Here is a 10,811-nt window from a genome sequence, read left to right on the forward strand (position 1 = left end):
TTCCAACTTGGCCTTCCCAGAAGCAATGGGACAGGAGTACAGGCAGGCAGGAGGCACAGCAGTCAGCACCTGCAAGGACTCCCAGCCAGGAGTGACAGGGCCAGAGGAGCCAGACCAGCAAGAGCTGGTTAAGGCACCCAGACTGGAAGCCAAGGCTTCAAGTGATGGCCTGGCCCTTACCAGCCGTGACCTGGATCAGTTACTCAACCCTAGAAGCCTGCCAATCTGTGCGGTATAAAGAAGCCAGCAGGTGCCAGCAGATGCCAAGGGTAAATGAGAGTGGCACCAATTACAAGGACAGGCCAAAGACAGCAACGATGGTCAGTTCTACCCCAACTGCCAGCGCAGAGCGAGCAGCCCTGGGTGTGAGGAAGCGCAGACCTGCCCTGCGGCCACACTCCCTAAACTCCCACAGCCCTTTTGCCTTGGGAGTTCTTCCCTGAATCCCGCAGGTGATATCTCAAAAGGCCCTGAGTTTCCATGTCTCTGAGATGGCCACACTGCCACCCACCCCAGGGAGGCTACTAGATCAGAGGGACAGTAAGAGCAGGGCTCAGGAAAGGCTGACAAGTGACCTGGTTTGGATCCCACTGAGGCACTGCAGCTCTGCTGCCCCAGGAGGCTGCACATGTACACACCAGGACTGGATCCCTGCCCTTTCCTCAGGGGAAATCAGAAGCAGAAAACACGACATCTACCAACTCAGTGGAAAAAAAAATAAAGGATCATTGGGCCAGAACACCTGGCCAGGGCCCACAGGGCCGGCATGACCTCCTACCCCTGCTCACTCATTTCTAGTCAGGGAGAACCCAGGATCACCAGGACAACAAGTAGGCCTGCTGCCAGTCCAGGGAGGACCCACTGCCCCAAGCTAGTTCATCGATCCACCAAAGTGTGTATGGTGCTACTGCCACTAAATGACCCAGCCATAAATGCCAAGCCCTAGGCCCAGACAGGCCCGGACACTGTTAGCCATAGCTGCAGGCCCTGGGTGGAGTCTGACCCAGACCAGAGCCCAGCCCAACAGGACCCCATTGCCCACAGCCACACACGTGGGGTGGGTGACCTCTCTGTGCCACCTCACTGACCACTCTCTATGCCCTTACACTGTCAAGTGAGCAGCAGTGTCCCCAGTGAGGACAGGAGAGACTGCAAGGCAGCCCCTTCCTGCTGGCCTCCAAGCCCTGAGCCCACGCAAGGCAAGGTCTTAGACTGTCCTCACAGAACACTCTTCTCCTTTCAGAGAGGGCCCTGACTCCAGGGGCCAGGGCTGGGGCCCTGCCAGGAAGGCAGACCACCCCAGCAGACCATTCTTGCTTGCCTGTGGTGACCATAAAGCTAGTTCAAGTCCTAACAAAGCCCCCATGCCAGGAAGAAGTCCATCCAATGCAATCTGGGTTTGAGTCAAGCACAGTCATCTTCACCCCACCCTGCACTGGGCAAGTTCAGGCTGCCAGGAGAATCCTACAGCTGGGATAAGGCCTGAAAAACAGCTGCAACAGGCTCTGAGGACAGCCCTGAATGGCAGACCCGGACGCCTAAGCCAAGGCCTCCCCAGGAGTCCTGCCCCAAGTCAGCTCCTCAGGCAAGGACACCACCTTGTAGCATCTTCAGGAAACTCCCACAGCACCTGGTTTGTACTTGGTGGCAGGTCCCAGCTTCTGCACCAGAGGACTCAGGCCAAGACAGCTCTTCTTATGGAAGGTTTTAGATGGCTCTTGAGCAGTACTCCCAAAGCATATTGAGGTAAGAATGGTACAAGTTTAGGGTCAATTGTGCCATGACCCCTCCCCCCCACACACACACACCCATACACACTTCAAACATCCACCAGGGTCCATGTTTCCCAGGACTGGACGAGGCAGGGTGGCAGATGGGGGTAGAGAATGACTGCAGTCTGCTATGGATGTCCTGAATCAGCACCTCCAACTTCTCACCAAAAATCCTGGGATCATAAACCTTCCCTGCTGGCCCCAGTATACGCCAGAAGAACAGGATACAGATGCTCCAAGCCCAAACATCAGAATTAACAGCCAATAACTGAAAGCAACCCCTGAAGAAGCAGCACAGGCCTTGCACCCTTCCATTCTGCTCACTCTTTCTCCCCTTCAGTCTTTTGGTCACTCAATACCCCATCCACACAACCAGCAAACACTCAGGAGCCAGGCAGCATCGGACAGCAAACAGATGATTCGGACAGGAGATTACTCTCAGGCTGCTAACAGGCCCATTGTTACAGATGTTGCACTAAGTCAGATTCTGAAGACTACAATGAATTACAGTTGGACTGAGCCACTCAGGCCAAATTCCCTTCATACAACCAAAACAAATCCCACAGCCACAAGAACATCATGAGCATTTAAAAAAAGAAAGCACACACCTTAGCCAACTGTTCATTTATCCCAAACACAATTAAGAATGATAAAATGCCCAACAACTTCGGAACACATCCAGACCCAGCGGATGGTGTCTTAAACTTCAGTTCAGGGACTCAGCCAGTTCACCTTCCTGTGGCCCGGACTCTTCATTGGTAAAACAGGATGGCAGCAGGCCCTCCCCCAGGGGGCTTCAAAGTGGGTATGGCTAATCTACCAATATTAACACCTGCAAATGACCCCATTCTCTCTGCCAACCAGACATTGCCCTGCCACCTGGCTTAATTCAAACTCCACAACCTGGGAAGACAACCCCACTCCCAGGCCCGCACCCCACATTAAGCCTTGTTGTGAATGGCTGGTACACCTGTGATCACGGTCTGGACATCTTTTCTCCCCTCTGGGAAGTAAGTTCCCTACTCCTGCTTGGAGGTTCATAAACCTTGAACTTCCACACCTGCACCTCTCGTGCTGCCTTCTCACACAGCTACCTCATTCATCCAAACCTGCCCGGTGCCCACCTGCTCTAGATGCTAGGCTGGGTGCTCAGGGCACAAAGGCAACTGGGGTGGAAGTGTCTGAGCCAAACATGCAAGTGCAAGCACATTCCAAGTAGAAGACCAGTCATACGCACACATGTGCAAGAAAAGCTATGTGGTGTGCAGAAAACAAGGACATCTACAGTTGTTCTTGTGAAGCAAGAACTGGACAATATGGCTGATGTCCTAGGCAGAAGCCAGATCCTGACCTTACCCTATAGGCAGCGGGAAGCCATGGAAGGGACTTATGGAATGCCTGCGTGTCCATGAGCCCCAAACCTAGATGCCTGCCTGGGCCTAAGGCTGTCACTCCAGTGCCTACAGAGGACCTGACATGAGGTGTGCCCATAAAAGACAGACTGGGCAAAGTCAGGGCAGCCACAGGATGTTGGATGTGCACAGACTAGGTCAGCTGAGGAGGTGAGGGATGGCAGTGACCCACAGGAAGCCTTCTAGGATCCACCAGCCTCTCACAGCCACCTGTAGTCACAACCTGGCTCCTGAGCCTACACTGCCCTGTGTGTGCAGCCATGCGCTGCCCAGAATTTCTACCAAGGACCTACAATGTACCAGGCTGAACCATATCAGAGTGTAACCACCTGAGGCTATCAGCAAACTTCATCTGTATCTTTCCTCGAGTAGGTGGTGGAGGTACAGTAAGGAACTGGAGGTACAGTAAGGAACAATCCCAATCTCTGCCTCACAGACACAGAAACTAGCAGAAAAGTGGCAATGACCAAATAAGAGGTGCTGGGGAAGGAGATGCAACAAAATAGGAAATACCAGGAGATAGGGAAGGACACTGAGACAGTGACCATGAGCCCATACCTACAGAGGATAGGAGATGCCTGCAAGCAGGGACCTATTTGAAGGACAGTAAGGGGTTTAATCAAGGAAAGGGTGCCATATGTGGCTGGAATGGAGCCCAGCAGGATGAGGAACAGCACCCTGGCCTGCAGAACTTTCTGTGATGACCTCACAGGTCCCTAATCAGCACCCTCCAACCCAGCAGTCACCAGTCAATGTGGCTTCACTTTCAGGTCAGTTTACAAAGCTTTATGTGGCTATTGGCTGCCATCCTGGACATCAAAGGTAAGAGTTCCCAGGACCAAGGGAGAAGGAGATGCCAGTCTGCGAATAATAAATAGGTTGCCCCTCGGGAACATCCCCAGAGACCACAGAGAACAGAGCCACCTGGAACTCCCTGGGATGTACTTGGCCCACAGTACCCACAAGGCACCTTGTACAAGTTTGAAAAGGGACAGAGGAGAAGCACAGGCGATCAAGGTCTCCAGCAGCGATGGGAGGCAGGGTCCACTGTGGAGCCACGCGGACCAGCCCTGGCAGCAGCCAACAAGTGGGCGCGGTGACGCCCCTGGCCCAGAGCGGTCCCGGAGGGCAGGCAGCGGGACGCACAGGTCAGCATCCACCCGCTGCCGCTCCGGATTCGACCAAGCCCCGAATGCTGCGCCTGGGACCATGGACACTCTCGCCGGGGTCCCCATTCCCCTCCCCAGACTCCCTCCCCAGACTCCGCAGACCCCCAGACCCCCTCCTCTGACCATTTCCCCAGACCCTCGGACCCCCTCCCCAGACCCTCGACTCTCTCCCCAGAACCTCTCCCCGGACTTCCGGACCTCCTGCCTGGACCCCGGGACCTCCTCCCTGACGACCCCAGACGCTCTCCCCAGACCCTTGGACCCCCGCATCCCCTCGCCGGCGACCCGGGCCCGCCCCGCCGGGCCTCCCGGAGCCTCCCCTCCGTGCCGCCTCACCTGCCGGGGAACTGGGTGCTGGACGGCTCCAGGCAGGAGGGCGATTGGGGCGGGCCGCGCACCCGAACGTCACGTGACGGCGCCGCCAGCCAATAGCGCGCGACCTGCCGCAGGCCCGCAGACTGCAAGTCCCAGCGTGCCCCGCGCGGCCGGAAGCTGCGCGGACGGCGAACGGCGCGGCCAAAAGACCCCGGCGAGCGCGGGCGCGGGACTCCGGTCCCAGCCGGCAGGTCTGATCCCGAGCGCCAGACGAAGCGCGGGCGGGGACCGGACCTCCGACGTGCCTGAAAGTGAGGACTCCCGCGGGCCTCGGGAACCGGGAGCCGGGCTGACACGCTGCGCAGGCTGCGCGGGCCCCTCGTGGGCACTCAGACGAGGAAACAGGCCCAGGACAGTTGAAGGACCCTTGCGAGGACCTTCGCTCGAAACAGCCTACGGAGTGGGGGCCTCCACAGGGCGCCCTCCTGGGGCCGCGCCCTCCTTCCTCGGTCCTGGCCCGGGCTCCCTGACGGCCCCTTCCGCCCTCCCGCTGACCCTCCGCGTGACCCACGGGGTCGTGGACCTGGCAGGAGCTGGACCAGGGGATGGCTGACCCTCTCATGCTGCCTCCCCTCGCCCACCACGGGGAAACAGCGGTTGTACCAGGCCCTCTCTGACACGTGGTCCTCACTAGTGCTGTCATTCAATGCTGGCCGTTCTCTTTAAGCCCAGGTCACACCTGATGACAGCGCAAGGGCCCAGTCTGCAGAGGCCGCTGAGTTCCTTTGAAGGGACTGTGCCCTCTGCTTCCCTGGACACGAGGATGTGTTCATGGACACAGTGTGGCACTGGTGTGTGTATGCACACCAAGCACATTTGTGTGAAAAACACTGACCGTGAGGGAGTGCACACCAGTGTGTTCACTAGCATAAGTGTGTCAATGCACACGCAGGGGAACAGCAGGCAAGCCGCCTCCCCAGAAAATGAGCTCCAGCATGACACGCAGCACGCAGCCTCCCTGCCAGGGTATTTAATGCCACAGGGGAGTAGGGGGATAAACAGTGAGGGAAGAGCCCACGGAACGGTGTCAGTGTTGTCTTTGCTGTTTATATAACTGGTGAAGGAAGAGTGGGCCTCCCTTCCTGGAAACAGGGAGCCTGCTGGCCCTCACCCCTGCGGTAGAGGCAGCAGACAGGGTCTCTGTACCTCAAGGGACACCACTCAGGCTTGCTGCCTGGGACAGCTTCTCACTCCTTTCTTGCCTAATCTCATCTTTGAAGTCTATTCTCCATCATTTATTCATTCCACTAATCTTTATTCAATGTCAGACAACATGCTAGGCCCTGGGGATACTGTACAATTGGATTTGGTTGCTAATGACAGAAAACCCCAAGTAACTGGCTTAAACAAGATCAGTGTTTGTTTAGAATTCAAATCCAGAGAAGGTAGCCTCAATCATCAAGACTCTGGGGCCTCACCTTTCTTCAGCAATCTCTATAAACAGGCCTCTCTTGTGGCATCACATCTGCTTCCCAGCCAGCACGAGACTGGAGAGGCATGCAGGCGTACTCTCCACCGCCTTCCAAGGATGCTCCTGGATTTTCACACTCTATATCTGCTTTTGCCCCCTTGACCAGAACTGGTTCCTGGGTACTTCTGGTTGCAAGGAAGCTGGGAGATAACTGCATCCTGGGGCCCTGATCGCAGTTAACATTTGGACTCTGGTACCCAGCAAGAAGAGGAGGATGGGGTTGGCCTAGAACCTCCAGCTGCATCAAGACAGCTCTGTTCACCATTATCAGTGTCAACAATCACACATGCACTGCAATCTAGCTGAGGCCATACAAGACAGAACCGGGGCATGGGCTACACCAGAGGCCTGGAGGTCAAGGAAGGAATGTGAAAGGTCTGCACTGAGCCTCTGGTGGAATGCTCCAACACCTAGCCAGGACAGCCTGCAGCACACTGCCTTCCCTCCAGGGGCTTAGCTTGTGATGGCCCTGAAGCCACAGACCCATGCAGCTGCTGGGTCCTGGGACACTGGGAAGGGACTCGTGCAGCCCCTCAGTAAGCAGATGAGGGCACATAATTTGTCTCTTCTACATGCCTCTTATGTCTATGCATTAGACCCATCATCTGAGTGAGGGTCAGATGGCTTAGGAACAGCAGGTGTGCTGGACATGCACCCTGGCACCAGGCTCCTTGCTGGTCAGCGAGACCTGCAGGGGTTGCATGGTGTATGTGGTGAGTTCATGGGGAGCAAGGGCACTACAGACTGTAAGGAGAATATGAGGGTGGTGATGGGCACAACCCATCGTGACCACAGTGCTGCACACCTATCTCTCATCCCTCCCCTGAGAGAGCTCCTCTGCCATTCAGACCACTGACCACCCTGACGCAAGAGCTGTGATTCCTCTCCTGGCTGTCCACCTGCCCCCATGGCCTGGAACCTCCTGCTGATCCCGAACCACAGTAAAGAGGAACCAGGCCCAGTCTCTGTCTTATCCCAGGGTGATGAGCTGAAGGGGACGAAGGTTGCGGTAAAAGGGACAGAGGTAAAGGAACCCCTTGAGCCAGCCCTGGGCCTCCATTGTCTTAGTCAGCTGTTTCACTGCTGCAACCAACAGACCTGATAAGAACAACTTGGAGGAGGAAATGCTTATTTGGAGCTCACAATTTCAGAGGTCTCAGTTCACAGACATCCAATGCCATTGCTCTGGGCCCAAGTTGAGGCAGAACATCATGGCGAAAGGGTGTGGAGGAGGAAAGCAGTTCAGGACACGGCAGGGTCAGGAAGCAGCATGTGGGTGAAAAGGCACTGCAGGGAAGATGCACACTCCCAGGGGACACCCCAATGACCTGCTTCCTTTAGTCACTTCCCACCTGCCTACAGTTACCACACAGTCAGTCCATTTGAACCAGGATGGACTGATTATGCTACATCTCTCACAATCCAATCATTTCACCTCTAAATATCCCTGCATTAACAGGGGCTTTGGAAGGATACCTCATATTCAGACCATAACATTCCACCCCCAAAGCTCATGTCCATCTCCATTTAGTTCATCTCCAAGAGTCCCATAGTCAGTTCCAGCATGGCTCAAAAGTCCAAGTCCAAAGTCTCTTTTGAGACCCAAGGCAAACTCTTGGCTGTGAGTCCCTGTAAAGACCAAAAGCAAGTTGTCTATACTCAACATACACTGTCACCGAATAACCACTCCCATTCCTAAAAAGAGGAATAGAGGCACAGAAAAAAAGGATGGGCCAAAGCAAGAACAAAATCCAGCAGGCAAACAGACCCCATAGCTTTGCATACAGCATCCAGGACACATGGCCACAGGATGTGCTCTCCAAAGGGACTGGTGCCCCACCCCTCTAGCCTTGCCAGTTGCAGCAGGGGCCTCTGGTAGTCTGACTGTTTTTACAACCAGCAGCTTTTCTCTGCTGATGGTCCACATTATTGGCATCTCTTAATTTCTGTTGTCTCCACTCTATCTTTGGCTTCGCCTTCAGTTTCATGCATTGCCCTCTCAGGTGCAGCCCACCAGGGACTCCAGCCTTGCTACACTTTGCCTCGCCTCTCAGGCCTTCCTTTTGAAATCTTGGTGGCAGCCTCCATGGCCCCTAACTCCAGCATCCTGCATTCCTGCAGAACCAGCATCACATGGATGATGCCAAGGTCTGCCACCAGATTGTGCAGCACTTGTGCCCCTAGAATCACAGGTGCAGCAACCTCAGTGCCTGTGCGGCTCAGCTTGGTGAAACAACCTCCTAGCCCTATACCCCATGTGAGCAGTGTCCCCATCATCTCTTCTTCAAATGGATTTTCCCTTCTGCATCATGGAGCCTGCAATGATTGTGGTCTCACAAGTTCCTGAGATGCCCTCAAGTTATCTTCCTATTGTCTCTGTGCAAAGCACTTAGTGACTAGGGACTGTAATCCCTTCAACAATCACACCTCCCTTGGCCCCAATTTTATATGCACTTTTCTAGTCAAACTGTAAGTTTTTAAAATTCCTTAGCTCTGTTTTCTGTTCCTATTTGTCACAGTAAACCTGGCTAAAAGCCACTAGTAACATTCATGCCACTGACTGAAGTTTGTGCTGCCTTGAAATTTCCCCTACCAATGAATTAGTCCATCCGTTTTAAATTCAGCCGTACACAAGTCTCAGGACACAGGCAAAATGTAGCCAAGTTCTTTGCCAGAGTACAACATGAGTGACCTCTAGTCCGCTTCCCACAGTCTTCGTTCCCCTCTGAGACCTCATGGCATAGTCCTTACTACCTGCAGTCCTATCAGCATTCTGTTCAGAGTTCCCACCAGAACTACCCATTAAGATCTGCTTACAAATTCTAAAACTTGAATCTCCAAATGTTTCCAAGCTTCTCCAGCAAACCATTTCCAGAGGCTTCTAAACCACATGGTCATGTTAGTCACACAATGACCCCACTTCTCAGTATCAATTTCTGTTTTGGTTAACCTTTGAGTTGCTGTGACAAATACCTCAGAAGCACAACTTAGAGAAGGGAAAGTTGATTTGAGGCTAACAGTTTCAGAGGTCTCAGTTCACAGATGGACAACTCCATTGCTCTGGGCCCAGGGTGAGGCAGCACACCATGCGAGAGGGGTGGAACAAAGGAAAGATGCTCAGCTCATGGCAGGGTCAGGAAGTGAGAGGGATGGGGAGAGGTAAAGAGCTGCAGAGGAGGTGCACCCTTCTAGGGCACATCTTCAGTTTCCCAAGTCCTCCAGCCACACCCCATCTCCCTATCATTACGTCCAAGTCAGTCCATTCAAACTATGCAGCGACTAGGTTGCAGCTCTCACAATTGAATCATTTCACATTCCTGTATTAAAGTAGGAGCTTTTGGGGACTACCTCATATCCAAATCATAATATCTGTCTTCCTGAGCTCCAGGGATTCACTTATGGGCTCAGGAAGGAGAGGAACCTCCATCACAGAGGGCCAATGAGTGGGAGCTGAAGGTGGGGGAAGAGAAGACACAAACAGCAGCAGCATCGAAGGGGTCCAGGAAAGAAAGGCGCCACCTCCCCCATCTCCTGTGGTCAGCTAGGTTGTGAGCAATGATGCACCATTATCCCCGGTGGGGAACAGAATGGAGGGGAAGACTGTTCTTGAGCTCTTGACTTCTTCAGGGAAACTGGTGGGTACTCAGGGGAGGGCTGAGTAGGGCAGGGCCTCTTCCTCATGACCCTGGCGCAGGAACTTCTAGTTCGTGAAAGGCTGGGAACTAGCACCCTGTCACCTGGATTAATTTGGCCAGTGTCTGCAACCTAATTTCTTCCAAAATACTCTGGAAACAGGGTGTATTATCCCTTCAGTAGGGAGTGTTCCCTTTGAGAGAGACGGCTGCGCCTCCACCTTTCCTGTTCTTCTGCTTCCTCCAGCTGAGCCATCAGCCAGCTCTCCCAGCCTGCCACCTGCTCCATGCTGTCACCTACCCCAAATGGGGAATCCTTGGTGGCAATTGGCACATGACTCCTGCTCCCACTGTGTCCTGTCTGGTGACCTGCACATCAGATACCTGTCCTGCACAGTCGCTTGCTCACCTGGGACCATGTGAGCCCACAGCGTGTATGCCAGTGTGTGTGTGTCATATTTTGAGTGGTCTTCAAGCACCAAGGCCAGTCACCAGAGTTAAAAACATGGGATGATGCCCTCAGGGTATCAAGGAGCAAAAGAGGACTGATGGTCCCAAAGAAATCACCTACTAGGACACAAGTCTGTTGTTAGAAGGTTATATGGGGAAATACCACATTCTCTCCAAGAACTGGAGAATTTCGCGGAGAAGTGGCATTTGGACTGGGTACTGAAGGATCAGTAGGAGTTTGCCAAGAGGAACAGTGTGGATCTAACAAAGCTATTCTACCCTAGCTATTCCAAAGTGACCCAGGGATTTACCCCAGCCCTCTCCACCCCTTTTCCTTCCCACGTTGCTCTATGTAAGCACAGACACAGTCCTGCATGCTCAAAGTCTCCCCCCCCCCCCTAGTGCTAGGAATTGAAGTGCTCTACCACTGAGCTATGTCCTAAGTCCCAGTCAACTCTGGGTCCAAGAGCTGACTTCACTGTCTCACATCAGCCCATCCCCACCTCAGGAGCCTGAGGCACCCGCTCCGC

General features: G+C 54.1%; 1 protein-coding gene across 1 annotated transcript in view; it reads right to left on the reverse strand.

The window, feature by feature from the left end:
- TSNARE1 (t-SNARE domain containing 1) overlaps positions 1-4,385 on the reverse strand; it is a 110,732-nt gene extending 106,347 nt beyond the window's left edge. The window contains 1 exon segment of the mRNA XM_079154119.1: positions 1,599-4,385. The gene's annotated coding sequence lies outside the window, so the exon portion shown is untranslated.
- Positions 4,386-10,811: the final 6,426 nt, after the last annotated feature.

This window comes from Sciurus vulgaris, assembly GCF_902686455.1.
Source record: "Sciurus vulgaris genome assembly, chromosome: 1".
Taxonomy (NCBI): Eukaryota; Metazoa; Chordata; class Mammalia; order Rodentia; family Sciuridae; genus Sciurus; species Sciurus vulgaris.